Here is a 12,610-nt window from a genome sequence, read left to right as displayed (position 1 = left end):
TGTACTCCGCTTCACATGTAGATCCCGCCACAACGCTTTGTTTAGAACTGCACCAACTAACAGCTCCACCGTTTAATGTAAACACGTATCCGGTTTGCGATTTAGAATCGTCCGGATCAGTGTCAAAGCTTGCATCAACGTAACCATTTACGATGAGCTCTTTGTCACCTCCATATATGAGAAACATATCCTTAGTCCTTTTCAGGTATTTCAGGATGTTCTTGACCGCTGTCCAGTGATCCACTCCTGGATTACTTTGGTACCTCCCTGCTAGACTTATAGCAAGGCACACATCAGGTCTGGTACACAGCATTGCATACATGATAGAGCCTATGGCTGAAGCATAGGGAACATTTTCATTTTCTCTCTATCTTCTGCAGTGGTCGGGCATTGAGTCTTACTCAACTTCACACCTTGTAACACAGGCAAGAACCCTTTCTTTGCTTGATCCATTTTGAACTTCTTCAAAACTTGTCAAGGTATGTGCTTTGTGAAAGTCCAATTAAGCGTCTTGATCTATCTCTATAGATCTTGATGCCCAATATATAAGCAGCTTCACCGAGGTCTTTCATTGAAAAACTCTTATTCAAGTATCCCTTTATGCTATCCAGAAATTCTATATCATTTCCAATCAGTAATATGTCATCCACATATAATATCAGAAATGCTACAGAGCTCCCACTCACTTTCTTGTAAATACAGGCTTCTCCAAAAGTCTGTATAAAACCAAATGCTTTGATCACACTATCAAAGCGTTTATTCCAACTCCGAGAGGCTTGCACCAGTCCATAAATGGATCGCTGGAGCGTGCACACTTTGTTAGCTCCCTTTGGATCGACAAAACCTTCGGTTGCATCATATACAACTCTTCTTCCAGAAATCCATTCAGGAATGCAGTTTTGACATCCATTTGCCAAATTTCATAATCATAAAATGCGGCAATTGCTAACATGATTCGGACAGACTTAAGCATCGCTACGGGTGAGAAGGTCTCATCGTAGTCAATCCCTTGAACTTGCGAAAACCTTTTGCGACAATCGAGCTTTGTAGACAGTAATATTACGTGCGTCAGTCTTCTTCTTGAAGATCCATTTATTCTCAATTGCTTGCCGATCATCGGGCAAGTCAACCAAAGTCCATACTTTGTTCTCATACATGGATCCCATCTCAGATTTCATGGCTTCAAGCCATTTTGCGGAATCTGGGCTCACCATCGCTTCTTCATAGTTCGTAGGTTCATCATGATCTAGTAGCATGATTTCCAGAACAGGATTACCGTACCACTCTGGTGCGGATCTCACTCTGGTTGATCTACGAGGTTCAGTAGTATCTTGTCTGAAGTTTCATGATCATTATCATTAGCTTCCTCACTAATTGGTGTAGGTGTCACAGAAACGGTTTTCTGTGATGTACTACTTTCCAATAAGGGAGCAGGTACAGTTACCTCGTCAAGTTCTACTTTCCTCCCACTCACTTCTTTCGAGAGAAACTCCTTCTCCAGAAAGTTTCCGAATTTAGCAACAAAAGTCTTGCCTTCGGATCTGTGATAGAAGGTGTATCCAATAGTTTCCTTTGGATATCCTATGAAGACACATTTCTCCGATTTGGGTTCGAGCTTATCAGGTTGAAGCTTTTTCACATAAGCATCGCAGCCCCAAACTTTCAGAAACGACAACTTTGGTTTCTTGCCAAACCACAGTTCATAAGGCGTCGTCTCAACGGATTTTGATGGTGCCCTATTTAACGTGAATGCGGCCGTCTCTAGAGCATAACCCCAAAACGATAGCGGTAAATCATAAGAGACATCATAGATCGCACCATATCTAGTAAAGTACGATTACGACGTTCGGACACACCATTACGCTTGTGGTGTTCCGGGTGGCGTGAGTTGCGAAACTATTCACATTTTCAAATGTACACCAAACTCGTAACTCAAATATTCTCCTCCACGATCAGATCGTAGAAACTTTATTTTCTTGTTACGATGATTTCAACTTCACTCTGAAATTCTTTGAACTTTTCAAATGTTTCAGACTTATGTTTCATTAAGTAGATATACCCATATCTGCTTATCATCTGTGAAGGTGAGAAAATAACGATATCCGCCACGAGCCTCAATTCATCGGACCACATACATCTGTATGTATGATCCAACAAATCTGTTGCTCTCTCCATAGTACCGAGAACGGTGTTTTAGTCATCTTGCCCATAAGGCACGGTTCGCAAGTACCAAGTGATTCATAATCAAGTGGTTCCAAAAGCCCATCAGTATGGAGTTTCTTCATGCGCTTTACACCGATATGCAAACGGCAGTGCCACAAATAAGTTGCACTATCATTATCAACTCTGCATCTTTTGGCTTCAACATTATGAATATGTGTGTCACTACTATCGAGATTTAATAAGAATAGACCACTCTTTAAGGGTGCATGACCATAAAAGATATTACTCATATAAATAGAACAACCATTATTCTCTGATTTAAATGAATAACCGTCTCGCATCAAACAAGATCTAGATATAATGTTCATGCTTAACGCTGGCACCAAATAACAATTATTTAGGTCTAATACTAATCCCGAAGGTAGATGTAGAGGTAGCGTGCCGACTGCGATCACATCGACTTTGGAACCATTTCCCACGCGCATCGTCACCTCGTCCTTAGCCAATCTTCGCTTACTCCGTAGTCCCTGTTTCGAGTTGCAAATATTAGCAACAGAACCATATCAAATACCCAGGTGCTACTGCGAGCATTAGTAAGGTACACATCAATAACATGTATATCCATATACCTTTGTTCACTTTGCCATCCTTCTTATCCGCCAAATACTTGGGGTAGTTCCGCTTCCAGTGACCAGTCGCCTTGCAGTAGAAGCACTCAGTTCAGGCTTAGGTCCAGACTTGGGTTTCTTCACTTGAGCAGCAACTTGCTTGCTGTTCTTTTGAAGTTCCCCTTCTTCCCTTTGCCCTTTTTCTTGAAACTAGTGGTCTTGTTGACCATCAACACTTGATGCTCCTTCTTGATTTCTACCTCCGCAGCTTTCAGCATTGCGAAGAGCTCGGGATAGTCTTATTCATCCCTTGCATATTATAGTTCATCACGAAGCTCTTGTAGCTTGGTGGCAGTGATTGGAGAATTCTGTCAATGACGCAATCATCTGGAAGATTAACTCCCAATTGAATCAAGTGATTATTATACCCAGACATTTTGAGTATATGCTCACTGACAGAACTGTTCTCCTCCATCTTGCAGCTATAGAACTTATTGGAGACTTCATATCTCTCAATCCGGGCATTTGCTTGAAATATTAACTTCAACTCCTGGAACATCTCATATGCTCCATGACGTTCAAAACATCGTTGAAGTCCCGATTCTAAGCCGTAAAGCATGGCACACTGAACTATCGAGTAGTCATCAGCTTTGCTCTGCCAGACGTTCATAACATCTGGTGTTGCTCCAGCAGCAGGCCTGGCACCAGCGGTGCTTCCAGGACGTAATTCTCTGTGCAGCAATGAGGATAATCCTCAAGTTACGGACCCAGTCCGTGTAATTGCTACCATCATCTTTCAACTTGCTTTCTCAAGGAACGCATTAAAATTCAACGGAACAACAGCACGGCCATCTATCTACAATCAAACATAACAAGCAAATACTATCAGGTACTAAGTTCATGATAAATTTAAGTTCAATTAATCATATTAAAGAACTCCCACTTAGATAGACATCCCTCTAATCCTCTAAGTGATCACGTGATCCAAATCAACTAAACCATGTCTGAATCATCACGTGAGATGGAGTAGTTTCATGGTGAACATCACTATGTTGATCATATCTACTATATGATTCACGCTCGACCTTTCGGTCTCCGTGTTCCGAGGCCATATCTGTATATGCTGGGCTCGTCAAGTATAACCTGAGTATTCCGCGTGTGCAACTGTTTTGCACCCGTTGTATTTGAACGTAGAGCCTATCACACCCGATCATCACGTGGTGTCTCAGCACGAAGAACTTTCGCAACGGTGCATACTCAGGGAGAACACTTCTTGATAATTTAGTGAGAGATCATCTTATAATGCTACCGTCAATCAAAGCAAGATAAGATGCATAAAAGATAAACATCACATGCAATCAATATAAGTGATATGATATGGCCATCATCATCTTGTGCTTGTGATCTCCATCTCGAAGCACCGTCATGATCACCATCGTCACCGGCGCGACACCTTGATCTCCATCGTAGCATCGTTGTCGTCTCGCCAATCTTATGCTTCCACGACTATCACTACCGTTTAGTAATAAAGTAAAGCATTACATGCGCGATTGCATTGCATACAATAAAGCGACAACCATATGGCTCCTGCCAGTTGCCGATAACTGTTACAAAACATGATCATCTCATACATAAACATCATGCCTTGACCATATCACATCACAACATGCCCTGCAAAAACAAGTTAGACGTCCTCTACTTTGTTGTTGCAAGTTTTACGTGGCTGCTATGGGCTTAAGCAAGAACCAATCTTACCTACGCATCAAAACCACAACGATAGTTTGTCAAGTTGGTGTGTTTTAACCTTCGCAAGGACCGGGCGTAGCCACACTCGGTTCAACTAAAGTTGGAGAAACTGTCACCCGCTAGCCACCTTTGTGCAAAGCACGTCGGGAGAACCGGTCTCGCGTAAGCGTACGCGTAATGTCGGTCCGGGCCGCTTCGTCCAACAATACCGCCGAACCAAAGTATGACATGCTGGTAAGCAGTATGACTTATATCGCCCACAACTCACTTGTGTTCTACTCGTGCATATAACATCAACACATAAAACCTAGGCTCGGATGCCACTGTTGGGGAACGTAGTAATTTCAAAATTTCCTACGCACACGCAAGATCATGGTGATGCATAGCAATGAGGGGAGAGTGTGATCTACGTACCCTTGTAGACCGACACGGAAGCGTTATACAACGGTTGATGTAGTCGTACGTCTTCACGGCCCGACCGATCAAGCACCGAAACTACGGCACCTCCGAGTTCTAGCACACGTTCAGCTCGATGACGATCCCCGGACTCCGATCCAGCAAAGTGTCGGGGAAGAGTTCCGTCAGCACGACGGCGTGGTGACGATCTTGATGTTCTATTGTCGCAGGGCTTCGCCTAAGCACCTACAATATTATCGAGGATATGGTGGAGGGGGGCACCGCACACGGCTAAGGAGAACGATCCAGAGATCAACTGTGTGTCTAGGGTGCCCCCCTGCCCCCGTATATAAAGGAGCAAGGGGAGGAGGCCGGCCGCCCTTGGCGCGCCAAGGGGAGTCCTCCTCCTAGTAGGAGTAGGACTCCTACTAGGAGGGGGAAAGAAGTGGGGAGGGAGAAGGAAAGGGGGGCGCCGCCCCCCTCTCCTAGTCCAATTCGGACCAGGGGGGAGGAGGCGCGCGGCCCACCCTGTGCCCCTCTCTCTCCACTAAGCCCATATGGCCCATTACTTCTCGGGGGGGTTCCGGTAACCCTCCGGCTCTCCGGTTTTCTCCGAAATCACCCGGAACACTTCCGGTGTCCGAATATAGCCGTCCAATATATCAATCTTTATGTCTCGACCATTTCGAGACTCCTCGTCATGTCCGTGATCACATCCGGGACTCCGAACTAACTTCGGTACATCAAAACTCATAAACTCATAATATAACTGTCATCGAAACCTTAAGCGTGCGGACCCTACGGGTTCGAGAACAATGTAGACATGACCGAGACACGTCTCCGGTCAATAACCAATAGCGGAACCTGGATGCTCATATTGGCTCCTACATATTCTACGAAGATCTTTATCGGTCAGACCGCATAACAACATACGTTGTTCCCTTTGTCACGTATGTTACTTGCCCGAGATTCGATCGTCGGTATCTCAATACCTAGTTCAATCTCGTTACCGGCAAGTCTCTTTATCGTTTGTAATACATCATCTTGCAACTAACTCATTAGTTAATGCTTGCAAGGCTTATGTGATGTGCATTACCGAGAGGGCCCAGAAGATACCTCTCCGACAATCGGAGTGACAAATCCTAATCTCGAAATACGCCAACCCAACATTCACCTTTGGAGACACCTGTAGAGCTCCTTTATAATCACCTAGTTACGTTGTGACGTTTGGTAGCACACAAAGTGTTCCTCCGGTAAACGGGAGTTGCATAATCTCATAGTCATAGGAACATGTATAAGTCATGAAGAAAGCAATAGCAACATACTAAACGATCAGGTGCTAAGCTAATGGAATGGGTCATGTCAATCACATCATTCTCCTAATGATGTGATCCCATTAATCAAATGACAACACATGTCTATGGTTAGGAAACATAACCATCTTCGATTAACGAGCTAGTCAAGTAGAGGCATACTAGTGACGTTTGGTTTGTCTATGTATTCACACAAGTATTATGTTTCCGGATAATACAATTCTAGCATGAATAATAAACATTTATCATGATATAAGGAAATAAAATAATAACATTATTATTGCCTCTAGGGCATATTTCCTTCATCGAGTGCATCCCACAGATCTTTCCCATTATCAATTGACGCATAAGCATCAACTATGTTCTCACCAAGAACACTCAAGAGAGCAGCCTTAAACAGAGTATCCATTTTCTGAAAAGCTTGTGCCTGTTGAGCATCAAGCTCTCCTTCAGGTTTGCCGAGAGTGGCATCATAGCAACTCATGGTTTGAAGCCATAAGACTGCTCTCACGCACCACCTCTTATAGTGGATACCCTCAAACATAGGAGGTCTCATGGAAGCAGCAAAACCACTTGGGGTAAATTTCCTATAATAAGGTTTTTGGATTGTTGGAAATATGAGCAATTTACCAAATGATTTTATTAATAGAAATACTAGATAAAGCATGACTAATATAATAGAGATAAAACAATTCATGTGTTCTGACAGAGAGAAGGTAAATAGCTTCTGCATATATGAACCGTAGCCTATCATATCTAAAGCAGACAGTATAGCAAGTAGCATATATGAAGTAGAACCTATCATGTGTAGGACAAGAACTAGAACAAGGAACTGCGGCAGAACCTTTAACAAGAAAGACAAGAACACGCACGGGACAACAGCAGCAGAAGCGCTGGACTTGGGGTCGGTGTCCTCGCCTGCCATGTCGTCGAGGAGGTCATGGACGTCGGGGAAGAAGTCGTCGTCGGGGAACTAGTCGTCGGCGACCGGATCGTCCGTGATGAAGCAGCCAGTAGTCGCACTGAGCGCTCCCCAAAAACCTTATCACCCTTCTCCCGTACAGGACTCAAAAGGTGCAGTTTCGGAGGCCTACTGTCCTGACCTGCCGTGCACGCCGCAAGACGGGATGGGGAAGAACGTAGCAGCAGCGCAGTGGTCGGAACTTTGTGGCGAGAGGAAGAGGAGCTTCTGTTGTGTCTCTCTGGAGAGGAGCGACCTCTCTTATATAGGCACAGGAGAAGGACGCGAAGAGGGTGCGGCAGGAGGTGAAGCAACAAAGGGAGACGAAGCGAACAGGCAGCGGCCGAAGAGGCACGCCGTTCGAATTTAGTGTCCACTACAGAAAACGTTTCAACTCCCACATGACCTTTCGTATACCCGTCGTGCATGGCAAAAATTTAGATATCGGCTTGGCTCATTCCCGCAACCCGCGGCGCGGCGCGTCGTGACGAGGCGTGGCATGGCGTGGTGGGCGGCGGAGGAGGAGCGCACGTGGATATCCCTCTTGTTCTCATGCTCATACAAGTGGGGAAAGAACCTCCCTTATAAGGAGGTCCAACTCCCACTAAACTAGCAATGTGGGACTAAACTTTAGTAGTATCCCTTGCCTTGCACAAATGGGCTAAGTGGGCCTCTAGGATTTATTAGGAATTTCTGAAATAGTTATTGGGCTGCCCAAAATAGACTAAATTCCAGCACCGCCCTCAGCCCTTGTGCTACAGGTCTGCCCTAGCTATTGCTGCTACTGCGGTAATACCGCGGGTCCGCACGGTAGTACCGCGTGGCCTTGCGGTAGTACCGCTTATCAGCAAGCGGAAGTACCGCTGGTCTGGGGCGGTAGTACCGCTGGTCGCGGGCTGGTAGGTGGATAACGGTTGGATTTTTGTCCTAAGCTATAAAAGGGGTGTCTTCTTCCTGCAGTTGACTACCTCTTCCAACCCTAAGCTCCATTGTTGCTCCAAGATCCATTTTCGCCCGATCTCACTCCCTAGCCAATCAAACTTGTTGATTTGCTTGGGTGTGGTTGAGAAGGCCCCGATCTACACTTCCACCAAGAGACATTTGATTCCCCCCACTAATCCCTTGCGGATCTTATTACTCTTGGGTGTTTGAGCACCCTAGATGGTTGAGGTCACCGCAGAGCCATAGTCCATTATGGTGAAGCTTCGTGGTGTCGTTGGGAGCCTCCAATTGATTTGTGGATATTGCTCCAACCTTGTTTGTAAAGGTTCGGTCGCCGCCTCCAAGGGCACCAATAGTGGAACCACGGCATATCGCATTGTGTGAGGGCGTGAGGAGAATACAGTGGCCCTAGTGGCTTCTTGGGGAGCATTGTGCCTCCACACCGCTCCAACAGAGACGTACTTCCCCTCAAAGGGAAGGAACTTCGGTAACACATCCTCGTCTCCACCGGCTCCACTCTTGGTTATCTCGTGCCTTTACTTGTGCAAGCTTATTTGTGATATATCCCTTGCTTGCTTGTGTTCCTATCTTTGTTGCATCATATAGGTTGCTCACCTAGTTGCATATCTAGACAACCTACTTTGATGCAAAGTTTAAATTGTTAAAGAAAAGCTAAAATTGTTAGTTGCCTATTCACCCCCCTCTAGTCAACCATATCGATCCTTTCAATTGGTATCAGAGCCTCGTCTCTTTATTAAGGACTTTACCGTCCGAAGAGTATGGTTGACGTCGTAGAAGGTGAGGAGGAGCACTCCAGTGCAAATCTGGTATCTCCTACGGGAGATGGGGGAACCGCGGTCTCTCGTGAGGAGTTCAATGTGGCGTTGGACACGTTGAAAACCTCCATGAGTACCGAGGTCAAAAGCATGTTTAAAGATTTCTTAGAAGAGCTTAAACTTTCCACCGCACCGTTGAAAGTGGGTGATCCCGCCAACAAGGTGATGGATGCTACCTCCGACAAGGGGGAAGCTACTAGCGAGAAAGCCCTTCCTACTGGTGGTAAGAGTGGCACCGGCATCTTTGCCCATGTGGAACCTCTGCTTGTTTATGGTGGACCTCTCCCTTCCACTCATTTGAATCATGCCGGGCCAGCCCCTAAGATTGAGAAGAATGTTGAATTTGACTCTTGGGTCTATCATTTTAAGCGTCATTTAAATCATGTGAACACTAACCTTTGGAGAATCATTGAAGAAGGTTTCTATCCGCATGACCGAAGCAACTTCACTCCTAGAGAAGCCGTGGATAATCAATTCAATGAGAATGCTCTCTTCATCATTCAAGAAGCTATCCCACCCGAAGACCTTCCTCATCTCCGGCCCTACTCCTTGGCCAAAGATGCTTGGCGCCAAGTGGTTTCCATCTACCGGGGAAGCGCAAGCATTCAACGCTCCAACTATGAAGTGGTGCAAGACGAAGCCGATGAGTTTGCAATGAAAGAAGATGAAGAACCTCGTGAGCTCTATCGGAGGGTAACCAAACTCGCGGTCTCGCTCCGAGATCATGGAAGCAAGGACATGGATGACAATTGGATCAAGCGCAAATTGTTGGGGAACGTAGCAGAATTTTAAAATTTTCTACGCATCACCAAGATCAATCTATGGAGTCATATAGCAATGAGGGAAAGGGGAGTGCATCTACATACCCTTGTAGATCGCAAGCGAAAGCGTTCAAGAGAACGGGGTTGATGGAGTCGTAGTCGTCGTGATCCAAATCACCGATGACCAAGTGCCGAATGGATGGCACCTCCGTGCTCAACACACGTACGGTTGGGAAGACGTCTCCTCCTTCTTGATCCAGCAAGGGGAAGGAGATGTTGATGGAGATCCAGCAGCACGACGGCGTGGTGGTGGAAGCAGCGGTGATCTCGGCAGGGCTTCGCCAAGCTCCAACGAGAGAGAGAGAGAGAGAAAGAGAGAGAGAGGTGTTACGAGGGAGAGGGAGGCGCCAAGGCTTGGGTGTGGCAGACCTCCCTCCCCCCCACTATATATAGGACCCCTAGGGGGGCGCCGGCCCTAGGAGATCCAATCTCCAAGGGGGGCGGCGGCCAAGGGGGGGGGACTTGCCCCCCAAGTCAGGTGGGCGCCCCCACCCCTAGGGTTTCCAACCCTAGGCACAGGAGGAGGCCCATGGGGGGCGCACCAGCCCACCAGGGGCTGGTTCCCCTCCCACTTCAGCCCATGGGGCCCTTCGGGATAGGTGGCCCCACCCGGTGGACCCCCGGGACCCTTCCGGTGGTCCCGGTACAATACCGATTACCCCCGAAACTTTCCCGATGGTCAAAATTGGACTTCCTATATATAAATATTCACCTCCGGACCATTCCGGAACTCCTCGTGACGTCCGGGATCTCATCCGGGACTCCGAACAACTTTCGGGTTACCGCATACTAACATCTCTACAACCCTAGCGTCACTAAACCTTAAGTGTGTAGACCCTACGGGTTCGGGAGACATGCAGACATGACCGAGATGACTCTCCGGTCAATAACCAACTGTGGGATCTGGATACCCATGTTGGCTCCCACATGTTCCACGATGATCTCATCGGATGAACCACGATGTCGAGGATTCAATCAATCCTGTATTCAATTCCCTTTGTCAAATCGGTACGTTACTTGCCCGAGATTCGATTGTCGGTATCCCAATACCTCGTTCAATCTCGTTACCGGCAAGTCACTTTACTCGTACCATAATGCATGATCCCGTGACCAAACACTTGGTCACATTGAGCTCATTGTGATGATGCATTACCGAGTGGGCCCAGAGATACCTCTCCGTCATACGGAGTGACAAATCCCAGTCTCGATCCGTGTCAACCCAACAGATACTTTCGGGGATACCTATAGTATACCTTTATAGTCACATAGTTACGTTGTGACGTTTGGTACACCCAAAGCACTCCTACGGCATCCGGGAGTTACACGATCTCATGGTCTAAGGAAATGATACTTGACATTGGAAAAGCTCTAGCAAACGAACTACACGATCTTGTGCTATGCTTAGGATTGGGTCTTGTCCATCACATCATTCTCCTAATGATGTGATCCCGTTATCAATGACATCCAATGTCCATAGTCAGGAAACCATGACTATCTATTGATCAACGAGCTAGTTAACTAGAGGCTCACTAGGGACATGTTATGGTCTATGTATTCACACATGTATTATGATTTCCGGATAACACAATTATAGCATGAATAATAGACAAATATCATGAACAAGGAAATATAATAATAATCATTTTATTATTGCCTCTAGGGCATATTTCCAACAGTCTCTCACTTGACTAGAGTCAATAATCTAGTTACATTGTGATGAATCGAACACCCATAGAGTTCTGGTGTTGATCATGTTTTGCTCGCGGAAGAGGTTTAGTCAATGGATCTGCGACATTCAGATCCGTATGTACTTTGAAAATATCTATGTCTCCATCTTGAACATTTTCACGAATGGAGTTGAAGCGACGCTTGATGTGCCTGGTCTTCTTGTGAAACCTGGGCTCCTTGGCAAGGGCAATAGCTCCAGTGTTGTCACAGAAGAGAGTGATCGGCCCCGACGCATTGGGTATGACTCCTAGGTCGGTGATGAACTCCTTCATCCAGATTGCTTCATGCGCTGCCTCCGAGGCTGCCATGTACTCCGCCTCACATGTAGATCCCACCATGATGCTTTGCTTGCAACTGCACCAGCTTACTGCCCCACCATTCAAAATATACATGTATCCGGTTTGTGACTTAGAGTCATCCAGATCTGTGTCGAAGCTAGCATCGACGTAACCCTTTACGACGAGCTCCTCGTCACCTACATATACGAGAAACATATCCTTAGTCCTTTTCAGGTACTTCAGGATGTTCTTGACCGCTGTCCAGTGTTCCATGCCGGGATTACTTTGGTACCTTCCTACCAAACTCGCGTCAAGGTTTACATCAGGTCTGGTACACAGCATGGCATACATGATAGACCCTATGGCTGAGGCATAGGGGACGACACTCATTTTTTCTCTATCTTCTGTCATGGTCGGACATTGAGCTGAGCTCAATTTCACACCTTGCAACATAGGCAAGAACCCCTTCTTGGACTGATCCATATTGAACTTCTTCAATATCTTATCAAGGTATGTGCTTTGTGAAAGACCTATGAGGTGTCTCGATCTATCTCTATAGATCTTGATGCCTAATATGTAAGCAGCTTGTCCAAGGTCCTTCATTGAAAAACACTTATTCAAGTAGGCCTTAATACTATCCAAAAGTTCTATATCATTTCCCATCAAAAGTATGTCATCCACATATAATATGAGAAATGCTACAGAGCTCCCACTCACTTTCTTGTAAACGCAGGCTTCTCCATAAGTCTGCATAAACCCAAACGCTTTGATCATTTCATTAAAGCGAATGTTCCAACTCCGAGATGCTTGCACCAGCC

The sequence above is a fragment of the Triticum urartu genome, chromosome 5 (genome assembly GCF_003073215.2).
Source record: "Triticum urartu cultivar G1812 chromosome 5, Tu2.1, whole genome shotgun sequence".
In the NCBI taxonomy this organism is placed as follows: domain Eukaryota; kingdom Viridiplantae; phylum Streptophyta; class Magnoliopsida; order Poales; family Poaceae; genus Triticum; species Triticum urartu.
The sequence above is the reverse complement of the archived record's forward strand: the minus strand, read 5'-3'. Positions refer to the sequence as shown.